General features: G+C 42.7%; 1 long non-coding RNA gene across 1 annotated transcript in view; it reads right to left on the reverse strand.

The window, feature by feature from the left end:
- The window catches only part of LOC134515098 (uncharacterized), a 45,821-nt gene extending 33,109 nt beyond the window's left edge, over positions 1–12,712 (reverse strand). Inside the window, exons 1-3 of the long non-coding RNA XR_010070872.1 lie at positions 12,591–12,712; positions 9,848–9,931; positions 5,861–5,938 (exon numbers count right to left, since the gene is read on the reverse strand). This is a non-coding gene — a long non-coding RNA (uncharacterized LOC134515098). The remainder of the gene's footprint in view (positions 1–5,860; positions 5,939–9,847; positions 9,932–12,590) is intronic.
- Between the last annotated feature and the right edge of the window lie 4,730 nt (positions 12,713–17,442).

Genomic DNA, 17,442 nt, shown 5'->3' on the forward strand with positions numbered 1-17,442 from the left:
GCAACACCTTAACTGGGTGCTGCATTCCCACAGCTTCCCAGTGTCCATCTTTGCAGCCAAACTGAGATCCGTGAGCTAGGTGACGGGGTTCAGAAAGGTGGCCAATAGAAAGGGGCGCTTAAAAGTTTCCTTTTTATGGTTCCCTAGATTTTTAAAACTGTATTTGCCAAGAAAACCATTTACAGGAGGGGGTGAAAGCCATTTTGAAAAACCAGATCAATTTAGCTACCTTGATTGACAACCACAGTTTAACAAAAACAGGACTCAGCCATAGAGGGACTTCATGGCACTTGCCCTTGCTGCTATGACAAGGGCTAAAAGCAGAGATTTCAATATGAGCTGCAGTATCGTGTTTCTGTGTCCTTTGCTGTAGTACACGCGGCGATCGGGATTCCAGCTAGACGTTTTGCTTTCATGGTCTTGAGCAAACCTTGTATGAGTCTTGGTGCACAATATGAGCAAGGCTTGAATAGCTGGGACATAAAGGCTCTTCAGGTGGCTCAATAGCCCGGTCATATGCCCACAATTAATGGACACTTCTTCTGAAAAGTCCAGCGGCCCCTCCATAGGGACTTCATGCAGGATTTCTTCTCTTCCTCGCTGGTGGGAAAAAAGCTGCCCATAGTGCCACTGACACCAGGCAATTAGTTGCCTTGAAGTTTTGCCATCAGCATCAGTGGGGCTAGAGTTTGACCATCACTTTAATAGTTTAGAAGAGAAAAGATGTCTCTCTTGATTTGCGTCTGCCCTTCCGCAGTCAGTCTTTCCTAGGCTGCAGTAGCGTACCTGCTGCGTAAGCAATTTACAATAGGCACATTGTCGTTGTAAACACAGATTTTCATTCGAGACCTATATAGGCTCATGGGTAACTGGGAACTCGCACAACTAATCACAGCCAGGGTGAAATTAAAACCAAGTTAGTCACAATCACCGCAAACAGCCAAAGGAGTCTCGTCCTGCCTGTAACATGCATGAGGCTGGGGACAGCCCCAACCAGCAGAAGAGTGCTTCTGGTATGCAATTTGAAGGCCAAGCTGTGTATAGCAGGCAGTTCTCACAGGGACTATGCTGCCACTGTCCTCTCCATCTCTTGGCAAACTCCACTTCATAGTCTTTTCAGACTGGGCTCGCAATGGAGTCTAAGAGAATTAGCTGCCTATTGCAATCAGAAGCCAAGCGGCTTTGGATACCCAGCACTGCTTGGCTCCTTTGCCACCCTCAACTTCAAACAGTTCCTCAATATTTCATGGCATTCTTTGCTAGAAAAAATAATCCCTCCAACCAAAAAGAAAATCAATTTGTAAAAAATAGAACTAAGGCAGCCGTCCTTTTCCTGCCCTGCTATCCGTGCAGAAACTAACCAGGTTGCTAAGGGTTAAATCCAATCCTGAATTGGCCCAATCAGCTTCATTTTTGCCATCTTATTAGGTTAAATAAATAGAAACTTCTTGCAATATCCATCCATAATGATAAGCAATTCCCACTATAATGGATGGCTAATATATAAATTCAGCCCACATCAGTTTTGTGTCAACTAGCAAAAACAGAAACAATGGAAACTAGACAGTCATGGCTCTGCATAGGTCAACAACCAAGGTTATCTGTATTCAATTACTGGTATCTGCAAACTTGCATACTGTCAGCTGATCATAGACTAAATGAAAACTTATCATGCACAGAGGCAGCAAATACATTTATTTGAAGCAGGCATCATATTAGTTCACTGGTTTGACTGTGGTTAAGGGAAAAAAAAAAAAAAGGGTTATCAGTCTTTTGGGAAATTCTTTCAAATATAACCTGCAGCAAATATCTAAAATTGGGGAGTATCTATGTTATAAATCTTTGTTCAAAAAGTAGAAAAGGAACAGAAATTGCTCCGTAGCCCTCTAAGACGATAAATTATATTATTTAACAATAGATAAACTTAGGGCACCTTTCCTGTGGTACAGCCCTATTGTGAATTAAGCTTTAATCTGCTTCACCTCAACATCTGTTCGGTGGAACCAAAGATCTGGCCGTATTGGACACAGACAATAATTTGTTTGTTAACTGCTTCTCCGGAACAATATATCATTTCAGAAAACAAAGCCTACTAACACAACGCATATTTATCTGTTTCCTCTATCTGTGTTCCTTTTTCCATAAGTGCAAGTTCAGGCTTTTGAAATGTTTTCCTAGCGATAATTTGTGATGCTGTTAGATTCATAACCCTGGAAAAATAGATATGGGGTTTTTTTCATCTTTGACCAACAGATGTTCTGTTCGAAATCTGAAAGTCCTCATGATGTACGTATGAGCAAATTATAATAGTTAACGCCCCTGTGGAAGGAAAATGTCAATAAATATTTGCTATCACTAGACTGTTTGGAAACAAAGGCATTTGCTTCACAGAAGTTCATGTGCTCAGCCTTCCTATGCAGCTTTTCCAACAGGCTATTCAATTAGACATTTAACGTTTTGTTTCTTTTTAGAAGAGGAAGTAAAAAATAACTTCACAGACACAAAAAAAAAAAACCATAAAAGCCTGCGGGCATCCTGTATGCCATTGTAAAATAACACTTCAACTCGTTTCAGTGATACAAAGATGACCACAGAAAAAAGCCACGCTCCAGCTCCAGCATTTTACCACTGCACTCCAAAGTGGCAATCGAGGAATAAAAACCATCTGGGAGTGTGATGCGGATAAATGTCCCAACATCTGTCTTCTAATGAGCACTATCCACCCCTACGGACAGTCTCCCCTGGCCAGACGACTTCACTAAAACTGTATTAACGTCCAAGTCTCCACCTCTGGTGAGAGGTAGGGTGGTTGGTTGGTTCCTACTTCCCACCAGTATTTTTAAAGGTCAGACTCATACCTCCATTGAATCTGCTAGAACTTCTCTCTCTCTCTCTCTCTCTTTCTCTTTTTCTCTCTTTCTCTCTCTGTTTCTTTGTTTTGGCTTGAAACAAGCAAACCGCTATCATTTTCAACATCAGGCTGGTGAGCTGGTGTAGACTATCAGAACTATCCTGCAGAAATATCAAACAGCCATATCCTGCCAGTTCAGTGATGAGCTCTACACCATCTTTGTTGTGTGTTGTATCGTATTGTGTTGTAGTCTCTTCCACTCTATTTTCTATCTCGTTGTGTTCTTTATCTCCCTCATCGTATGCCTGGGTGTGTCCGAACCCCTTATAGTGCTATGCAAAATGAGTAATGTCTAACACATGCTGTGATGATTTGGGGAATCGATCTCTGTAAAATGAATTCCGTTTTATAGCGTGGACTGCACGGCATCTGTTTCAGACAACAAGCCCCATATGGACTGGAGTTTCCTGGCCATCTCTGCAGCCTTTTGTCCTCTCATTGATGCAACGACCACAGGAGATGCAGGATACATCCTTTTACCTGGCTACAGGGCTAACAGTGGAGCATCACTAAAATGGGAAAAAATCAGCCGTGGAAATCCGACAGAGAAATGGCTGCCACCCAAGGCAGAGGAACTTTTCCAAGTCTGAACCCTATGCAGGCAGCAACTTAGTAACTGTTTGTTTTGTGGATTCATCTGATGAGCTGATAAACCTGATAAGAGGGCACCTGAGGTGTTACACAAATCAGGAGAGACTGAGAATCCATGTTTCTGAGAAGTCGAAGGCAGGCATTTGTGTCTAGAAGAAGAATTGTGACCTACTTAGAAGAGTCTGACTTAAGCCCCAAATAATGCTCTTGCTCAAGCATGAATTACAAGCAGCTGAAGAAAGACGAGCTTTTGCACTTGTGCTCCAGCCAAGTTTGCCCACATCTAATAAAGGAAAAGTACGACTCGGTGCCATTTTGTATTCCCGTGACGTGGTGCAGATGGAGAAGCTGCTCCAAGCGCGGGTCCAGGAGCCTCTCACCCACTCCTCCAGGCACTCCACGCGTCCTGCCTCGCACCTCTCCTCCCAGAGCCTGGAGCTGGAAAGCATCAGGTTCGAGAGTGGCAGGAGTGGTGGGAGCTGTCAGAAGCTGCCTTACAAATGGGAACCGGAGCTGGCAGCACCAGCGGTACATCAGGGATGGACCGGGCTGGAGAAAAAGAATTAAAAGCCCCATGGCTAGAAGCCTGGAGAGTCAGAGAGCAGCAGTCACCCATGGGGAAACGCTAAGCTATCACATCTAAACGCAGATACAATAGTCTCAGTATGGCAAAATTCCCAGGGGCAAAGAAGATGGTGAAAATATGAGTCCCATTTCACCCCCATGCTGGGCGGATGCCTCGCTGTGTGTCGAGTCTGGGCGGATGCCGTGTGTGTTGTGGTGTTTGGGCCAAAGTCCCACAGAAAAAAAAAAAGAAAAAAAAAGCGAGTCCAAATTGAAAGATGCTATGACTCAGTCGTCTGATGAAAGAGAGGAACGTGATGTTGGGGCTGGCAAACATGACAGCGCTGTGGGATTATAAAAAAAAAAAAAAAAAGACAAAGAACAAGCCCTCAGAGAAAGGGAATGCAATTGATGGGAGAAAGCAAAACAGGACATATTCTCCAGGGGTGCTTCGGACCGATCGGTTGAGATGTTTGTGGATGTGAGGAATCTAGAAGACATCCTCTTCATCCCGCACACCGGGATGGGTTCACACAGTCTGCACAGCTTCCCAGTGTTCCTGGCGGGGCTGGGGCTGCCCCCCCCTCACCACATGGGCCACCTTCACCCGGCAGGGGCTGAGCAGGAGGGAGGTGTCATTTGCTGTCTGGACACTGTCTCACAATTTGCAGTACAGGGACTTAAAAGTATGTGTATATTATGGGAGTGCAAAGTACGAAGGTGTTACCTAAGTTACAGCTCTGGATAAATTTGGGAGTTACTGGTTTATGAGCACTGTTCAATATAAAACCATCTTAAAATTATCTTGGAAAATCTTTACATTTCTCTCCCCCTCAGTGAGGCTTCCCCTTCCCTGACCAGCGGATGCACGGCTGTGACTGCAGAAGATGCCGGTGCCTTTCAGCAAACAGTAACTGGCTGGGAAGGGCTGGAAGGGCTGGTTACACCCGCGCTGTCTGGCTGTACCTCACCCGTGCATGCTCCTGGCCCATGGCATCACCAGCCTCACGCCTGCCAACAGTGGCTCCAGTGGGAAAAGTCCCTGCCTTTATTTTGTGCTCCTGCCTCTGTGCCGTAGCTTTCCTTCTCCAGGGGTGTTGTCCAACCCTAGATATGGCTTTTTTGTTCACCTCTTCATCAAACCCTGAGCGGTTTCCCCCCTTGGTTCGCATCCGTTCTCACCTCAGCATGCAGCCGGACATTGCCCAGCCAGATTTTGATCGCTGCATCCCTGCCTGCCCTTCTCCCGGAGAGTCCTGGCTTGGGCAGCAGGTTGAGCTCCTCCAGTCGGGATTCAGCAGTCAGAAAGGTGCAAAGAATAACTGCAGCACCATATTGGCCTTCACCATAAGGGTGTTTTAGTTGTTTTTTAAGGCTACCTGGGACATAACCGCATGCCCGGGGTGGGGAAGCACTGGGTACCGCACAGCCAGCCTGGGCGTGCTGGGGACAAACCTTCGGCGAGAGGCATGGACTAAAATTCACACAGTGGTCACTCTGACCCACGCCAGCAACGCAGGCAGGCCTGCAAGCCGGCACTTCCTAGCACCACACTTTTAACCGAAGCTAACTTGAGTTAAAGCTCAAGTTTTAACCATCTCGTATTATCTGCAAAAATGAATGCTGGCATCGGTACCACCTGGCAATGGCAAGGGGGAAGCAGGGACGGGATGGGGGGCACAGAACAGAGGAAAAAAAACGGCCTGTGAAGGATAGCTGAACTCTGCATGGTTTCGGTTAGCAAGAGGTGTGTTTTCTACAGAAAAGGCCCCACGCTCAAAGACAAAATGTTACCTTCGCCACAGCAGCGCTGGCAATCCAGGCAGGGTAAAAGGAAAAGCAGAAGAGGCGGCTGTTGTCCGAAAACAGTTTCTGGAAAAAATTAAAGTTCTCTTGAGGCATGTAGAAAATTTCCAGGATACCGTATTATTATTGTTATTATTATTACCCTTGATCTTTTGGAAGGTGGGGAGGGAGCACACACAGTTTTAAAGAAAGAAGACAAGACATCTGTAGCCTTTAAAAAGAAAAGCAGGAAGGCTGCTAGGCTCTCCTTACAGCATTTTTAATTATCTTCCTTAAGTTTCCCAAATAAAAATACATCGCATTGAGCCTCACCCAATAAAACTATGTGGGTAAATACAATACCCATTGTCTAATCAATATCATATTGCTCGTGGCTTTAGCTTGTTCGATAGCTGAGATCACTGACTCCTGAGTTGCACCTAAGGATGCCAATATCTGCTTAATGTCGGACAAACTACATTTGTTGTTCCCTGTAACTGAGTTCTTTAATCTCATTAACAACCCACAGATACTAAAATACAGCTTTGCATAAACTGGCTGGAATATGCCAGGTTTCCAGTGGGCACTTATAGCTCAAGGCGGGGGGGTGTTGCGGGTTAAATAAGCTCGCTGGTCCTGAACTCGGACACCCATAAATGGCAGAAATTGCAAGAAAAATAACACCCAAGAGAAGCTGTCAGATGCAGAGCATCAGAGGCGGTGGAAGGTAAGAGAAAAGCTGAATTGTATTTGCATTATTTGCACCCCAGCCCCGGTACCACGCTGCCTGTTGGCGCGGCGCACGCAGCAGTGACCCCCACCCCAAGTGAGGGGACACCCCCTGCTCCCCGCGCCTCGTCTGCCTGCGCTCCCCTCCTACGGCAGCGAACCCGCGCGCTCCAGCCTACAACGCCCGCATCAATAAATTATCTTCATTGGAAACACATTGCAAACAAAATGCAAATGGCAAGAAAGAGCTTGTTCTCAAAGGCCTGCCTTGAGAGTTCATCTACCCAGATTGTAAACACTTGATAAGTATCCTGGTTTTCAGGCTAACTGTCTGTATGGCAGATCCCAGGACCAGGCTCCTGGGATTTCAAAATGTATCATGAAATAAAAACAGCTGCAAGGGAAACTCATATGACTAGGATAGGTGCCATATAGCAATTAACAGCCAGAAGTTTTGATCTGGAAAATCACATTTATTTTAATTGCTTCACTGTTGTGTTCATAAAGAATTTGGCTCATTTGATTATTTTCCTTATTAGATATACTACTTAACTTTGGAACAATGTAGTCATTAGTTCCATTGTTCCAGGTTTTTCATTGCAGCGAAATGAATGACAGAGACATGTTCTGCAAGGAAGATTGTTTATAAATATTTATCATAGCCTTAACAGATATTTGTGTAATCCATCCTAATTTTTCTAGCACGTAATTTGCCAGTTATTTAATCTGTTGCGTGATGAGTGGCAGGTTTCTTAACCTGCGAGTTCAATAAGGCAGCTAAAGCGTGTGATCTCTTATCACAAGAACAGAACAGGAGAATAAACGCTGCTTTTTTTATATTCTTTTGAAAGCTCATATTCCCTCCTTTTTCCTTTAGTGGGCTGTTTAAAGAAGATGCACGCGTCTGATTGCTTTCACCTCTGTCGTGTCTTTTATTTTTTGACTCAGCAAAGAGTAGGACAAACCCTGCCATCAGGGATGGATGGCAGGGATGGAGGGCAGGCCGGGATGGATGGAGGGCTCGCAGGCTGCAGCCCTGACGGTAGCTCAATCCTACCTGCCCGACTATAAAATATGCATAGGCCCTTCTGCAGCAAACGAATCTACTTAATTGAAAGGAATCGGCAGGTGAAAAATGAAATTTGGCAGTTCAGTGCCGCTCCGCCATTTGGTGGTTGTTGTGGGACTCCAGCGAAAGGGAGCTATCACTGCGGGCATAATTTACTTGATTTTAAGGATCTGTATGAATTCTGGCGACATACCAAGTAGCCATTAGCTACGAGGAGTGTTTCCCGATGCTCATTTGTTTTCCATGTGTGAATTTTCGCTCTTCCAAACTTTCTTTAGAAAAAAAAGTATTTTTTCTTCATCAATTCCATGTGGAAAATACAACAAAAATCCAGATAATAAATTATTCAAGAAACACAACAGATTATTTTTTTTTTAATGGAAAAATACAAGTTCTGGAATCAAACTGTCAGCTTGCTTTGATTTCGATATTTTAAGTTAAGTGTTATAAAATGATATGCTTGTTCACTTGCTCAAGGATAGTCTTTCTGGGCAAATTATCCTAAATAGGGTAACTCAATAGCAAAGTAGGCAGGCTTTTAATGCTATTACTATTAGGAAAATGCCATTAATATGAGACATATGCAGGATGCTATTACATCAGTAGGCTGCATTTATTTAGTCAGTATGCAGGAACGGTCCTACGGATCAGAGCGGAGATGCTGGGCCTTTAACACATGTAGCTTGGCTTAGTCTCGAGGTCAAAATCTGCTAATGCAATTTTCTGTATAAGAACAAGAATTTAAAATCCATGTGGTTTTAATGACACATTCCAAAATTGGGCGGTGAGGGGGTGTTGATTTTGTTGGGGTTTTTTTATTTGTCCTACTCACATTAAATGTGAACTTTTTTGAAATGTGTATGTGTGTGTCAGACACTGAAACTAATTTGTGAAATAAGACAAACTTTAGAAAAAAATCCCTTCCCGTTTATTTGCTTGAAATGTTTGATTTTGGTCAAGTTATGTTTCAAATTAAAAAGATCATTATTGGTAATTTGCATTTACTTATTGAAGCATTACATAATAAACCAAAACCATGTGTTAAAATGTAACTCTCATAAAATAAGTGCACTGAGATAAAGGGGCTTCAGAGATTTAAAAAATCAATGCAACGCTTAAATAAGACATCTAAAAAGGGTGCCTGCCTTTAAAAAGAGAGTGTTTCTATTTCAAATAATTAATATGTTTTGGTTTCTTCATTTTTGTGGTCTCGTAGCACAACTTATATATAAAGCACTATGTTGAACATGCATATTTTGGACTGAGCTCTTGTTTGTGTCTATTTAACAGCTACTCACAGCTGTCTCTGCTTTAAAAGTATTGGGATAAAATTTCATCGCAACCTCCAGTCAATACAAAGTACTAACATTATTTTAAATGGCCCTGGCCGGGGCTGGAGGCGCAGGCAGGGTGCAGGCAGGGTGCAGGCAGCTTGCTGCCCCTCCTCTCACCCAGGCGTCCCTACGGGCGGCACCACGGCCGAAGAGCACACCGTGGGTAGGTTTTTCCTTCTGTAACACATAGCCTGCAGCTTATCTGATTAACGTATAGATTTATATTTCAAGATTTGCTGCTAATTTAACTGTGAAAAACACAGGCACCTTCCTGAAATGTTAGCAAAACTGCAATTCCCATTTTTTTTGTGGTACTAAGAAGAAAGTGAAAGTGAGTGGTTGCTAACTGGGTCTGGAAAGCTTTTATCGGTGTGAAAAGGAAACACAGAACAGGGGAAGGTTTCATGGTTTCACTTACTCAAAAAGTTAAGGAAATGTGCTAAAGGAAGACTTCTTTACCAAGATCACCGTGTTCGACCCCTTTTGCCATGCAAAATCCAAACTTTTTTTGGCACACCAGCATCACCCCCTCATGAAGATGAAGCCCAAACAAGCACACACACACGTCTCCAGCCCTGCGGGCAGGACGCGGCAGTAGCTGGGGGCTTTGGTGGGGTGACAAAGAAGTGCAGCCATCGGGGGCTCTGCTCAGAAACGGAAACAGTTTATTGCTGTAACAAGCAAGAAAAAAAAAGTATATATGGAAAGCAAGAGGCAGAATATATTGACAAGAAGGTGTAAGTACCCTTTGATGCCAAACTCCAAGCGTAGGCCACCACTCAACTCCACATCAGGGCAGCACACCCACACCTGAGCAGTCATTCATGAAAAGCTGTAGGAGACTGTATTTTTAACGTGACATACCTGCTCAAGAGCTCTGCTGACCATGGCTCTATTTCACCTTTTTTTCATGATCTCCAGGCACGTTGTTCTCCTTTTTGTTTCTGTCTATAAAATCAAACGAAGATCTCATGTAATGGTTTGCTCCTTGTGCTTAGTCTCCTTCTGCCCACAGAATATCACCGGTTAGATAATATCCCTCTAAACCTTTTGTTGTTTATATACCTTTGTCAAGCATTGGTTTACATCATTTGTCATGCGTTAGATCAATTAGCAGTATCTAAAATGCGATACGTCACGTGAAGCATTTGAAGGGTTTTGTTTGGTCAAGGTGTGCCCCTTTCCCACATGCAGGGCACAGCGATGGCCGCTGACTTGCAGCTCGGCCACCACAGCCTGCACACAGGCCAGCATCTCAGCGCTGGGGTTTCAGTGTCCAGCAACAGGCAACGCTCCACACTGAGGGTGGGAAGCCACGGTACGCTGCGGTTAGGAGGGCAAATTGTCAAGATGGTTCAATGGAAGTTTTTAAAGATGCAGCGAGCACAGGCTGGGCATCACTTTCCCAAGAGGTCAGGCTAAATGGACCTAGTGGTCCCCACTACCCAACATGGCACAGCGCCGGTACCACTGGTGATACTGTCCTTTGAGAATTCTTACTCTGCTCATCACCATTCCTCGCGGGACAAACTGCAATGGTTTTTGTCCTCTGTTTGTGAGTTCCTCCAGTGCAGCCATGGCACCCTTCCCAGCACCCACTGGTCTTTGCTCCCAGCCTCGCCAGACCCACTGTGCACACGGCTCCCCTCCTACCAGTGCATCTCCCACAAGGCGGGCACCCAGATGCTCAGAAAGCTTGTATTTTATAATTGAGTCTTAGCAGGTGTGCTGCATAGCTACACACACTGTATGTGTGTATGTGTATGTATATTTATATCTATGTATACTTATAGATACATAGATACGTATATGTGTATATATATATAGCACACATATATATAGGGTGTGTGTCTCTGTATATGCATAAAGGTATGTATACACACATGATTTACTCTGCATACATACATGTACACGTGTACACATACACATATACATAGACATCATATCCCCACTTGGGCTGTTGTTTCAGTCCTGGCGCTGTTGTACCACATTCTGCTTGACCCTGTGATGAGGACATAGCCTTGCATGGAGTTAGCTGTGCATTTCTCGGGGCCGGGGCGGGGGGGGGGCGGGTGTTGGTCTTTTTTTTTTAAACTGCCTGTTCCTGGAGACTCAAGACCTGCTTGAGCCTTACACCTGACAAAGGCCTCTGGGCTTTCCTGTGATTCAAACGGTACATTCATAATATTTACAATTAGCTTTGTTAAGCGTATTTTTGATGCTTTTAACATGAACAGCTCTCATTTCATTGACTGTAGCTACTTTTACCAAATTTTAATTGTAAACCTAGTAATTATGATATTAACTTAAATTATTATATATTAACTTATAATCTTAATACGTGCCTTAATGACAACAGCAACAAAGACAGACATGCAGAAGAAATTACAGTGAATTGCTCCATAGTACAGACGACTTGTGCTCCTTCAAGAGGCGAGCTGGTGCTGGGAGAGGCAGACTCATTCCCAACAGGCAGAACTTTCATACAAAGAAAATAAAACCCTTTTTTTTTTTTTTTTTTTTTTTTTTAACAACTGCTCCTTTTCACTTTCTCAGTGAACTCCGTGTCTCTGTTTTATGGTGCAGCAGGCCTGGCTTTGCAAAGTTTCGTTCTTCTGGTTTGCAATACCAGAACCATACTACTATCTGTGTGAATAAGGCATTTTCTCCAAGAACATGCCTAATGGTTAGAGTCAGTCTACCAGATGGGTTGTAAAACACTTTGAAACAACTCCACTCAAAGGATATTATACTCCTGAAGCTGTATGTTTGTTTTATTATAAACAGAGCTTTCTAAGTAAAAAACATAGAAATGCTGTCTACTTCTGAAGCAAACTGACATGTGGAGCCGTGCTAGATCTCTGCTGAAACAGAACTTAATTTATCGCTCCCCCTAAATATCAAAGGGGCTTGAGGAGGAGCCATATCACTTTCGGTCTTTTTAACTGAAAGATGCTGTGGGTGACTGAAAAGCCCATGTAGTTTTAATTTATCATCTGATTGATAGGCATTAGATGGTCTCTCTCCAACCAGCTGATTTCAGGCCTTCCCTGGTGTATAGCTCCTGCAACCTCAGCAGCAGCCCTGAGGGTGTGAGGAGCCCCTTTGTAGCTGATTTTTCTCTTCTGATCTCAGCAGAGAGGGCCCTGCAGTGCTCAGCTGGAGGTAGAACATCTGGCTGGAGAAGGGCTCCTGCAGGGACCTCCTGACAGGGGACACGGCTACGGACACGGCAGCTCCCACACGCTCGCCCACACAAGGACTTAACTGCTCACACCACTAACAAACATCATGTCGGGCCCATTTCAGACTGCGCCTTGTCAGCCATATCCCTTCATGATACCCTTGAATCATAAAATGGTCCTTTGTACAATTTTTGTGCAATGCAAGATGACACAAGGCCAAGCAGTCTGCTTGACTATGTCAAACCAGTAGGTCTAGTAATTATCCCAAGAAGTAAGGAGAAAAGCCAACACGTTTCTGCACCACAGAAGTACCATCAGCCCTGCGGTGGGGATGGAGCTCATGGCACTGTTGGCCTTCTCTTCTTCTGGGGTGTGATTTTCCTGCCTAAAGTCAGTAATAAAAGTTCCCCCCAACGACTCACACTTGATCTGACTTCCAAAATGTGCCATGCATATGAAAGACAGCTGCTCCGAAGAATCCACAGGCGAAGCGGGAAGGGAAGCACTGACTCCAAACAGCCATCGTCTTACAGTCAACATTTTATTCCTCCAAAACCTGAGAAACTGGAATGGTCCCTGTAAAAGACAATTAGCGTCCACATTATGATTCGTCAAACACCACCCATAAGAGAAAAGCTAAGCGGATTTTTTAATCTGAATTTGTACAGGCTTTTCTGTCATTCTTTAAGCAGCTTCATTATTATTTTTTTCCCATAATTTGTATAAAGTACTTAGCATTCAAAACAGATCCTTTTTAACCTTTTGCCCAACTTAGCTTTTTGTACTTTAAAAAAAAAAGGGGGGGGGGAGATGGAAAGGGAGAGAAACCCTTTAAGTACCCTGGGCCTGGGTTCCTTCAGTGTGCAGGCTGTAAATGTTTTACTTTGATTTGAGATACATGACAATAAATTAGGGGACATTTATCAAAGCTGCTTTGTTGCATTGCTGACAAAAGCTGCTTTTTGCATAAATTACTGCATTATACAAATACACTTAGCAGGATCCTGTTTCTTTGATGTTAGTGAAGGAGATTTATGTCCAATGGAGTTTTTATTTATCTGCCCTGTTCACCTCAACAAGGGCAGGACATATTCCTCAATTAGTTCCATACCCCTAGAAATGACATATATATCTCACAACTAGAAGCAGAGAAATTCAAACAAAACAAAACAAAAAAGCAAGTGCACTTTTTCTGGCAAGTCTAAACTACTGTACAGTGTAAAAAGTAAATATTAGGCTGGAGCTGCAGCTTTGAAATCTTTGTTCTCAGACCACTTTGAAAACTATTTAAGTAAGCTAATTTTGACAAAACAATATTCCCTTTGCAGAAAAGCTTTTGTAGACTTCATTAAGAGACTAAGTAAATAGGAGCCCATTTCAACAAATACTCGATAGCCGAATAAGTAGGTTAAAAGAATAGATTCCCTGGGCGGTAATCCTCTCTGGAACTGTATTTATGCTAAAATCTCTTTCGATGAATATCTAATAAACTAATGAAGGCCATCTTAGGCTAAATGGTGAATTAGGATGGTTAAAAAGGAACTTGTCAAATGAATAAATTGGCTAAACAGTTACATTACTTAAATGAATACAGAATCTCTTGAAAACCATTTCTGAGAGCTATTCTTCTGTCACTCACCATCTCCATACCTCAGCCTACACATAATTTATTTTGTTCCTAGGTCAGCGGTTCAAATGCAGCCCTACGTGGCAACTCGGAGCTGTTGCTGTACAATGGCCTGAAATCATTCCGGAGAACTCTTTTTCCGTCCCAGATCTAAAAAGAAAAAGAAACAAAAAGCAGAAATTTACTATTTCCCTCCCCGTAATATATTTATAGAGTGATGTTTGTCAGTCTTTGGTGTGTTTTTTAACCAACACCGGTGTATCACCGAGCAAGACCATGCAGAGGAGATGGTCTGTGTTGGAGACTACTAGTTACAGCTGAAAAGTTGTCAGGACCTGTGTTAACTTTCAAGCTATGCCAACGACACGGAAGATTTGATATTGCGAGGCCTGAATCAGCTCAAGCAGACAGTTTGCAGCGTTGTCCCCATCCTTGGGTAGTCTTTCCCCCAAACTGGAGAGAAGCCCCCACATCTCTGGAGCCCTCCGCTGAAGCCACTAGGCCTATAATTGGTTCCTCTCATGTTTCACACTTTCTTTACTGGCCTTTGCAGGGCACTTTTTTTGATCAAAATGTTTCTGTCGGAATGACTTGTAGCTTTTGTTCATTCATGTCTATGAAGTTATTGAAGGTTTTCAACTTACAATAAAAAAAAAATCTTTTTCTAAAATAGTTATAAAATTTTGTTAGCAAACTCTTGTTTTGTTTGAAGGAAAATATGTTCTTACATGTTAATAATTTTGGTTTTAATCAGATTGCACCCTTTTTCAAAAATTCTGGAAAAAGCTCTCTCTCCTTTCCCCTCCATCCGCTCCTAAGGAAAAAAAAAAAAAAAAGAGAGTGAGATCCTTTGAATATTTAATGAAGATAGGAAAACAATAAAATTATACAAAAATAGATTTTCATTATTCAGGCGGCTCTGGGGAACAGATTCCACACAGTGCATTTCAATGATCCCAGACAATGGATTACTATCATAATTTGTTCTTAAAGTCTGTTTAATTGGCTTACTTAGCCACCTGTTCAGAATAGTTACCATGAAAACAGTGGGTTTGCTGAATTTCTGAGTGCCAGCCTTTCATCTTTCATCCTGCCTCCTTCTCCCGTTCTGGCCGTTATAAAGTATCGAGCAATGCTGAGCACAGATTCAAAAATAATCTCACAGCCATACAACATATATTTTAACTAATCAGGAAGGAACTGCAAAGTTATGACAATAACATGCTAATCAGGGCGTTTACTCACTGTCAGCTCCGTCTGTTCCTGGGTAAGTGTCAATTTATTACATCCCACTGCACATACAATAATAGAGAGAAAATGTAAAGAAAGATACGCGTGTTTAATGTATGTAAATAGACAGATAGATACATACTATGCACGCTTCTAGCTGAACCATATGAGCCAATTTTACATTAAGAAGTTCCATAAAAAGCAGTAAAATTGCAAGAGGCGATTCAGCCAATGACTGAAAATCTTGTCCATCCCTTCAAAAAAAAAAAAAAAAAAAAAAAGGCAAGCGGACTTAAAGGCATGAACTTCCATTTAGCGCCGCTTACCACATTAAAAAAAGAAAAGCGCTGGGGCACCCTTTGTTGCCTGCCGCGAGTCAGATTGCTCTCCCCAAGGCTGAGGTAAAGTATTTTTGCAGGACAGGCGGTTCGGAGAAATGGAGGGGTTCAGCAGCAGAGCGTAATTAGCACTCTCTAAAACTGGAGCTACAATGTAAACAGCTCCAGTCTTCATTGCACAAAGCAAACAAACAATCCCAGCTGAGAATTCCCTGGCAGGGCTCGAGCAAATACGGCCCTCGCTGCCGACTGCTGTTATTGCTATGGTTGCTTAATCTAAACAGACAGCAGCATGTAAAAATGTAAATATTTGATATTTGTTAATACAGTCCTAAGTTATTGCTCTAGCCGGCTGTTTTGGTTTTCATGCATAGGGACGCCTATGTGCGACCCCCTCTTCGTAGATTTCAGTAGAGGAGTATTTTTAAGAAGCCATTATCTAAACTGCTGATGTAATAAGGCACCGGTATATGAAATACACTTAATAACTCAACTTTAGTTATTTATTGTGAACGAGGGTGCATTCTCCTTGATTCCATTTCCCAGCGAAATATAAGTGGAGCTTTCATCATGAGTGCTTGAATTTATGGCAAGCAGACCAAGTGACATTAAGAAAGCCACACAATCCCTTCATTCAGGCTTTAATAAGGAAGCCAAGGAAAAATTATCCAAGCTGGTTTGCGGGTGACAGCACAAGAACTTTTTGGAGTCAGAAAGTTAGCACGGAGGCTCCCTGTCAGCCCATTAAAAAGCAAGGTTGGCATTCCCAGATATTGGAACCATGTGTGCGGAGGAATTTTTCTTCTGGTAAGACATTCCAAATATTGTCCCAGAGCCAAACACTTCGGTGTTAGACTAATTTAAGCAGTATGTTGGAATCAGCTCTCAGGACTTTGATCATATGGAGATCGTTTGTTACAAATTGAACTAACCCAGTCTCTATTTCTGGTGGATCAGAACTATGGATTTGTTGAATTAAATGCCTCATTTAATGCAGTTTGCACATGAAAAGAAAGCTGCACTCAGGAATCTGATAGTGAATTTTTCACCTAACCAACAGGTCTACTTTTTTATTACTTTTAAACCTAATCCATACTCAGTCCACACTGTTCTTAATAAGCCCGAGGCTGTTTGGAGTGAAGGTTTAAATCAGCTCGTATGTTATGGGGGGAAAGCATCACTGAATTATCAAACCGTGTAATAAGGAACACATTTGAATCCAATTCAAGAAATAATTTTATGAAGAAAAATAAATTAGTCCTCGGTTGTTATTTACCATCCAAATAGCGCAGTGCTCTTTCATGACAGCAGTGGAGGGAAAGCTGAAAAATGATTTTGCAGACGTACGATTTTCTCCCTGCCTCTCGTTGCTGTCCCCATTTTTGCAGCTGAACTATTGTGAGGGTTAAAAGTGCACAAAATAAAGCATTTCCACATATGGCTGCACTTTCTTTTCATTTCTTGAAGTTATAATGTCTTTAACTGTTGATAATGATATTATAAACTGTCATTTAGTGCGTTTTGAGTATATTAAATACATGAAACAAAGATGTGTATTTCCAGCTGGACCCTGATCAGAAACACTGAGATCTGATTCACTAAAAGTGCAGATAGCGACGTGCAGGGCTTGCGAGGAGCATTGTGGAACAGGTAGTGGTTGCAACAGTAACAGAATAAAGTAATAGAATAAAGTAAAAGAACCTGGCGGCAATTATTACTCCAGGAGCGGGACGAAACTGAAAACCGGGTACCCAAATGATAACTAAGAGAGGAGTCACTGGCAAGCTGCTACGCAGTAGACTGATACAGGACTCGAGTGTATCACAATTCTCTGCCTTGGGGAACTCAGGATTTACATCATTTTCAGCACATTTTCATCTGGAGTCTCGCACAAAATAAAAATGGGAATGCCAGCAATTCCCAGGAATCCTTCCTCTTGGTCCCGTGGGAATCTACACAACAGAGCTTATTTTGAAGGAAACGGGAACGCTGGTTTCTGCCCAGAAGGGGCAAAATGAAGGTCTCCAAAATCACTGCTTTGAAAGGACCTTCTAGCCGAATTGAAAACCTCTGATAAAT

The sequence above is a fragment of the Chroicocephalus ridibundus genome, chromosome 4 (assembly GCF_963924245.1).
Source record: "Chroicocephalus ridibundus chromosome 4, bChrRid1.1, whole genome shotgun sequence".
Lineage (NCBI taxonomy): Eukaryota > Metazoa > Chordata > Aves > Charadriiformes > Laridae > Chroicocephalus > Chroicocephalus ridibundus.